Source organism: Chrysochloris asiatica, unplaced genomic scaffold (assembly GCF_000296735.1).
Source record: "Chrysochloris asiatica unplaced genomic scaffold, ChrAsi1.0 scaffold00021, whole genome shotgun sequence".
NCBI classification, from domain to species: domain Eukaryota; kingdom Metazoa; phylum Chordata; class Mammalia; order Afrosoricida; family Chrysochloridae; genus Chrysochloris; species Chrysochloris asiatica.
In genome coordinates, this window is record NW_006408539.1 from 11,382,610 (window position 1) to 11,390,828 (window position 8,219).

The 8,219-nt window shown below is 42.7% G+C and overlaps 1 protein-coding gene and 1 pseudogene across 1 annotated transcript in view; one reads left to right on the top strand and one right to left on the bottom strand.

Annotated features, from left to right (window-relative positions):
- ALPK2 (alpha-kinase 2) overlaps positions 1–8,219 on the bottom strand; it is a 133,742-nt gene that overhangs the window by 40,873 nt on the left and 84,650 nt on the right. The window lies entirely within an intron of this gene.
- Positions 7,618–8,219, top strand: part of LOC102817336 — a 15,123-nt pseudogene continuing 14,521 nt past the window's right edge.

An 8,219-nucleotide genomic window follows, 5' to 3' on the forward strand; every position in this document is an offset into this window, starting at 1 on the left:
TTTTTTTTTTTTCTAAGATACTAGAAACCTAGGAAAGGAAAAGGAAAAATCACACTTAGCATTTCTCCAACTGAAAAAACTGAAGAAAAAATTCAAGCCCGAAGCAGCAATACTGGAGTCCTGGTGTGGTGCTGTAAAATAAGCACTTGACTGCTAACCAAAAGGTCTGTGGGTCAAATCCACCAGCTGCTCCTCAGAAACCCTATATAGAGTTGCAATGAGTTGAACTGATTCGGCGCGCATATAGTTTTAGTATATGGGGGTGGTGGTGTGTCCTGGAGTTGGTTCCCACTCAAAGCAACTTTGCATAGGGTTTCCAAGGCTGTACATCTTTACGGAACAATAAGCCTCATCTTTCTCCCATGGAATGCCTGGTAGTTAGAACTGCTGATCTTGAGGTTAGCAGCCAGCATATTGAGCGATGCAGGAAGCATCAAAAGAAGATGGAAGGGAGCCTCCTGCTCCTCCCTGGTGCTGGATTCTAAGATGGGTAGATGCCTCCTGTTAATGATGCTGGGTCTCTCCATGCTGTTGGACTTTCTGCAAGCCCTCAGATGTTACAACTGTACTCACATAAATCCTGATGGGATCTGTAAGAATCAGAGAACCACGTGCCAAGACATAGAAAGACAGAAGTGCATTATGAGGAAGTACTATAAAGATGGCAAGATCCAGCATGCACACCAGTTCTGGGGGTACATGTGTATCCCCAAGTTCGTGAATTGAGGAAATAGGTGCCGGAAAATTTCATGCTGTACTAACAGAGATCTCTGTAACACTTCCTCAAAGCCTCAATCCTGAGCCCTCCAGTTTAGCCCGTCTCTGTTCTCAGGAGTAGTGCCGAAAAGACTGGACTTTCTTTCCCCTGCATTGTCCATACCCTGACACTGGCTTCTACTCAACTAAGGTGTTCAGTAAACTAAACCCATCTGTTAGGTGCTTTCTCCTATCCACCACCCTTGGTGCTCTGCCCTTTCTTAGATTATAATCTCCTTCCCTTTCTTTGTTTCTCCCTTCTTCCTCCTCATTTTTTCCCTCTCTTAATTCCTTCCTCTCTTCAATAAATATCTCCTGACTGCTAAGCACTGTGATTAGGGACCGAATGTAAAACAGTGAATGACTCAGACAAGATCCCTGTTTCCAGCTCATTTTAGTTCGGTGCTCCTTTTCTGCCAGGCTGGAAATGGTAACTATAGTTACAACACTTGCTTCTTCTTATTCATAGAATTTAGGGCTTGAAGGAATCCTTTACCACTCTCTTCATCCATTACACAAAAAAACACATACTCTTCTCTTGCACACAAATTTCCTCAGTCTTTTCCCTTTGTACACTTTACTTTTTTCCCTAATAAATCCCTTATACTTTGAAAATAAAGAAGAAGAAGAAGAAGATGGAAGGAATATACAGAGTCACTGTACCAAAAAGAATCGGTCTACACTCACCCATTTCAAAAGGTAACATATGATCACGAACCGATAATACTGAAGGAAGAAGTCTAAGCTGCAGTGAAGGCACCGGTAAAAGCCGAGATTCCAGGAACTAACACATTCCCGGTTAAACTGTTTCACAGATACAACGCCAGAAGTGCTCATTCACCCATGCCAAGAAATTTGGAAAACAGCTATCTTACCAACTGACTGGAAGAGAACCATATTTATGCCCATTACAAAGAAAGATGATCCAACAGAATGTAGTAATTATTGAACCATATCGTTAATATCAGATGCAAGTAAAATTTTGCTGAAGATAATTTTTAAATGGTTGCATTAGTACATCAACAAGGAACTTGCAGAAATTCTAGCTGGATTTAAAAGAGGACATGAAATGAGGAGTATCATTAATGGATCTTGGTTGAAAGTAGAGAATAGTAGAAAGATGTTTACCTGTGTTTCATTGACTATGCAAAGACATTTGGTGTCATTTTGAGAAGGAAGGTATGACTGACATTATATTTTCAATTGTTTCATTTGCATGTGAAAGCTGGACAATATATAAGGAAGACTGAATCCAAATTGATGCATTTGAATTATGGTGTTGGTGGAGAATATTGAATATACCATGGACTGTCAGAGGAATTAACCAATCTGTCTTGGAAGAAGTACAGCCAAAATCCTCCTTAGAAGTAAGGATGGCAAAATTTTGTCTCAAGTACTTTGGACAAGTTATCAGGAAAGACCAATCCTTTAGTAAAGTAGTAGTTGTGGTTGTTAAGTGTTATTGGGTCAGTTCCAACTCTTAGTATTGGGTTTCCAAGGAGCCACTGGAGATCTTGAACTGCTCATTTTGTGATTCAGTCCCACCTTGCAGTCCAGTGCATTAGCCCACACGGCCACCCCAGGACTCTTTGGTAAAGTAGAGGGTTAACAAAAAAGAGAAAGACCCTCAACGAGATGAATTGAGATAGTTGCTGTAACAATGAATTTAAACAAATCAACAGTTGTGAGGGTGTGTTTTGTTCTGTTGTATATAGATAGGGTTGATATGAATCAGAACCAATTCAATGGCACCTTATAACAACAAGAGGCCTGGTGGCACAATGGCTAAATACTCAGTTACTAACTGAAAGGTTGGTGGTTTGAACCCACTTAGCGGTTCTGTAGGAGAAAGTCTTGTTGATCTGCTTCTATTAAGATCACAAGCCTAGAAAGTCCTATGAAGCAGTTGCACTTTTTCACTTGGGACTCACTATGAGTCAAAAACCGACTAGATGGAAACTATCAACAACATGGCACAAATATACCAAACTGCAAGTACAGAAAGCATGAGTAACTTCTTGGTACTGATTTAGGATGTGTATAGAGACTACCCAGTCAAAAACACCACCACCCTCACAGATGTTCTGATTCTACCTGAATTTCCACTTTCTGTGTCAGTCCTTTATTTGAAGGTCCTGCCATCATCACTTCTTCATCAGGCCAATGGACATTTATGGAGTAGCTTCCTTGTGGGGAATTCTCTGCCAGGCACTGGACAGTATTTTCTAAGGGCCCAAGCTAAAAAGCCACCACGTTACTGATTGGGATAGTATGTTTATTCTTACTTATCTATCTTAGTTATCACATGCTTCTGTAACAGAAATACCACAAGTAGCTGGATTTGCTGAACAGATTTTTTTCCCCTTAAAGTTCTGGAGTCTGGAAGTTCCAATTGAAGTCTCAGCAATTCCAACTCCCTTCTGGTAGTTCATCCTAGGTGTTCTTTGGTTTCTTGGCTTGTAGACAATACACATGTGGACTTGGTCTTCCCCACTGTGGGAGTGCCTGTAATCTGTTCTGTTTATAACTCAGAAGTGATTCACTGAGAGCCCACCCTACTTGGGTCTAAGAAAAGGGGTTGGAATGTGGGCACACATTTTGGGAGAACACCATTTAATCCCTAACACATCCTGTTACTGATGACCACATCACCAAAGTAATTGGCTGTACCAATAAGAAATATCTGGAGAAGATAAACCACGAGACACATAGGTTTTGACTAGGGCGAGTGTGGCATTGGAATATATCACCTTAGCTGTCATCTTCCTATTGAGTTATACTTACTTCTTCCCATTGCTGGTGTTTTTTAATAATCTTTTTCTTTAATCTACTTTAAAAGAACTGAAGGAGGCCTCATGTGTAAAGAACTGTGCTGAATCTTTGACCATGAAAATTCATCCATCCAGCTAACATTTATTGTGCATCTATTACCTGATGTGGTACTGTGGGTTAATGTGCTGGACTGCAAAGTTGGTTTGAACTGCAAGGTCGGCAGTTCAAACTCACCTGTCACTCCTCAAAAACCCTATATAAGATCACTATGGGTCGGAACCAACCCGACAGCACTTACCAACAACAACCAACATTACGAAAAGCACTGAACTGTGTTGGCAGTTGGAGCCTACCAGTCACTCCACAGAAGAAAAATAAGGCTTTCTACTCCCGCAAAGATTTACAGCCTCAGAAACCCTATACAGTGTCACTATGAGTCAGAACCAACTTGACAGTACTTAACAGCAATAATTATGTGCCGATCATGGTTCTAAGCACGTATGAAGTCCATCAGTGAGCATTACCAAGATTACTGTCCTTTTAGAAGTTATGGTCATTAACGAGTCATATGACTGCTATTGTTGTTGTTATGTGCCATGGAGTTGGTTCCGACCCATAGCGACCCTGTACAGGGTTTCCAAGGCTGTAAATCTTTACGGGAGCAGACCGCCTCATCTTTCTCCCACGGAACAGCTGGTAGTTTCAAACTGCTGACCTTGCGGCTCGCAGCCTGATTTGTAACCACTACGCTACCAGAGCTCCTTCATGTGACTGCTAAGCTTCCCTAAATTTGACTATAACCAGTGGGCTTTTCTTTTCCATTTTCACTTTGTATTGTGATTTGATTGAAGGGTTACAGACCAAACAGCATACACTGGCTTCATCTCACTATTGCAATCCTCTCCAGTGATCCTGCTGCCTCCCTGGGGCTCGTTTCCATTCCATCCCCCTACCCTTCCCTTCTCAACTTTGTCCTGAGGTAAGTGATGCCCCTTCAATCATGAATAATCAACCATTCCATGGTAAGCATGCCTTATTAGTGTTGTTAATCCCTCTATATACCTATCTACTGCTTGGCTGAAAACTGGGCCACTAGGGTGGGTTCCTTTACAGACATGAGGGTGGTCAAGGGCGAGAGTCTCAGGCTCCTCTAATCTCTTTCTTACCAGTAAACCTGGTTTTTTGTTTTGTTTTGCTTTTTAAAAAATTTTGAGTTTTGCTCCACATCTTCGCCCACTCTATCTTCTAATGCAATCCTTTTCAGAACAGCTGGTGGTGGAAGCCGGGCACCATCTAGTTCTTCTAGTCTCAGAGTCATGGAGACTGATATTCACATGTTCCATTGGTCCATGGGGCTAATTGATTCCAAGCCTCTTCAATTCTCATCACTCATCTTCCACAAACAGAGAGACCAATAGCTGCACCTTAGATGGCTGCTCATGAGGTTCGAAGATCTCAATGGGACTTTCTTAAAGGAGTCTTTACAGCCTGGTACACCATCCATTCAACTCACACAGACTGGAAAACCACAGATTCACGGCTTTTGAATGCGTCAGGCCTTTCTTCTAAGAACAGATCTCTTAGAATGAAAAAGTCAGCAGATGATGCTTGTGCACCTTCTCTACTCTCTCAGTGGGTGAGTGCTGAGACTCAGGAGTTGTGTTGTGTAGGAAACCATTTCCGTTCAGGTGCAAAGGAGGAGGGGGTGGGGCTGTAGGAGGAAGTCTAGCTTGATGTGTGGACTTGGGGGACTTGAGACCCAAGTTCATAGCCCAGTTTCATCTGAAACTGGGTAACCTCTTTGTTTATTGAGTGCCTTCAAGTCCCTGTAGGGGGTTTCTTAGGGGTGGCTAGTGAGTAACCTCTACAGCCTCTCTGAACCTCTGTCACTTCTTCTATGCACTCATGTCAACTGCTTGGTGGCTAGCACACTCTGTGACCATAAAAACCACATGAGGGACAGCATCTCACCTCCTCTGACTTCACAAATGGAGCACAGGATGTAGTCACACATGCCCCAGGCTTTTACCTTCTGTACCACTTTGACACCAACTCGTCCTCTCCTGGCCCTCTCTACCCAGCTGGGTTCCATAAGTCACTGCAATGGCTACACAAGGTTCCGACACCAGACTTACAGTTAGAGGGTTTACTAGGGAAATTAACAAGTTACCATTCAGCAAATAGCAGCCACAAAGTAATTTAAACTGGAGAAATTTGGCATAAAAGGAATATTAATTGTGAGAAAAACATCAGTACAAGATCTGTAGGATAAAATGATAGGCTTTGCTTTCTCTTGCCAGTTAGACTAACTGTCATCTTAGTCAACGTTAGAAACCTAGGTTTGGATTAATTCAAATGCATGAATTCTTTTGTGTTCCTTATTCATTGCCCAGTTTTCACAGCTGTATGGTCATAAATATATATGGTTAATTTCTAATGCCTACAAGGAGCAGTCCTACTCTGTCCTACAGGGTCACGAGAGCTCAAGTGGACTCGATGGTAGTGGTTTTGGTTTTCCAGCTATGCCAAATGATCCCTGATGGCACAGTGAGTTAAGCATTGGACTGCTAACTGAAATAACTGAAAGGCTGGCAGTTTGAACCCACCTGCGCTCTGATGGAGAAAGATGAGACTGTCTGCTTTTATAAGGATTTACACCCTCAGAAATCCTATGAGGCAATTTCTCTGTCCTACAGGGTCACTCTGAATCAGAACCAACTCACCGGTAGTGGGAAACTAACTATGCCTTCAATTATAACTGAATTTAGAAGTTGCTTCTCTTGTTTCACATAATTGATTTTAGGTGACCAGGCTCATACAAACACTTGAAGCTTGTTTTTCTTCAGAAGGTGATTGAACATGCCCTGTTTCCTGGACTCTGGCAGCCTTGTCACCCTGGCTCACAGACCCTGTGAGATTCCTGTGGAAGCTGTGATTATGTTTGAACACAGATTGCTGCTCTCTTGTGCATTCTGACCTGATTGAACAGAACTGTCAGCTGATCCAAAAGCTTTTGCTCACAGTTCCTGATAAAATGATACATTGTTGGGTAATGCTGTCAAGTTGGTTCTGACTCATAGCAACCCTGTCTAGGGTTTCTGGAGAGTGGCTGGTGAGTTTGAACCATCAAACTTGTGATTCAAACCAATCTTGCAGTCCTGTATGTTATCCTGGCAGTGCCACACCAGGACTCTGAAATGATGCATTGTTGTTGTTGTTAAGTGCTGTAGAGTTGGTTCCAACCCATAGTGACCCTGTGTAGGGTTTCCGAGGAGGGGCTGGTGAGCTTGAACCGCCGATTCTGCAGTTTAAACCAACCTTGCAGTGGAGTGCTTATCCTACAACTCCACACCAGGATCCTAAAGACTTCCATCAGCGTGCTGGTCAACTAGGTGATGATGTGCTGCCCAGGATATAAAGTGAAGTCTGGCTGTAAAGTCCTTCCCTTGGGATTAGAGTCAATGTCATGAGACAGGATGAAAACCTTCTCCCAAACCACAACAAAAAATAAATTAGCTGTTAGTTAAGTTCTGTCTAATTGGTTCTGACCCACTGCAACCCTGTATAATGTTTCCGAGGAGCAGCTGGTAAGCTTGAACCACCGACCTTGTTGTTCAAACTGACTTTGCAGTCGCATTAACACACAGTGCCACACCAGGACTCCAAATAAATAAATAGCCCTTCCCAATCAAACCCTGTACAACAGGGTCGCTATGGGTCGGAACCGACTCGACGGCACTTAACAACAAACAACAATCCAGCTTTTCTAATCAAAGAAGCTACTACACACCCCACCAAAGGGCTGGGAGCTCCCTTTAACTTAAATCCAGAACGTATGAGACACTTTGGGTATAGCACTATACCAGGTGTGGTAGAGAGATCCACCGTGTGTGCAGCGTAGAACTGTGTTCCTTGGGGCTTTCATAACTGCTACCTTTCAGAACTACATCTCCAAGCTTTTATTACAAAATGCTTCTGGGTGGTCTGAACCACCAACCCTAACTGGTTGCTTCACCTGAGGACTCCAATAGCCTTATTTTATCACAGCACGATTTTGCTTATTGGTGTGCTTCCCTCCAATGTCTAATGATGAGGACTGTGAGTTAATCGTTTCTGAATGTCCCCATCCTGGCACAGAGTAAAGAAGCCCAGGTGGTACAATGATTAAGCAGCTTGAATATTAATCCAAAGGTCATCAGTTCGAACCCACCAGCTGCTCCACAGGAGAAAAGACCTGATGATCAGCTCCCCAAAGATCACAGCTTAGGAAACTGTGTGAGGAAGTTTTATAATCTATCCTATATGGTCCTGGTGTAGCACTGAGGACTAATGTGCTGGACTACAAGGTCGATTTGAACTGTAAGGTTGGTGGTTTAAGCTCACCAGTTGCTCCTTGAAAGCCCTATACAGGGATGCTATGAGTCGGAACAACTGGAAGACACTTAACAACAACATACAGTTGCTAGAGTCCTGGTGTGGCACAGTAAGATAAGCACTGGACCGCAAGGCTGGTTTGAATCACAAGGTGGTGATTCAAATTTACAAGTCATTCCTTAGAAACCCTATCCCGGGTCACTATGAGTTGGGACTGACTTGACAGCACTTAACAATAACAACATATGGTTTCTTGGAGTCAAAATCAACAACAAAACAACAGAGTAAGGTCTCAATCACTTTTTTTTTTTTTTTTT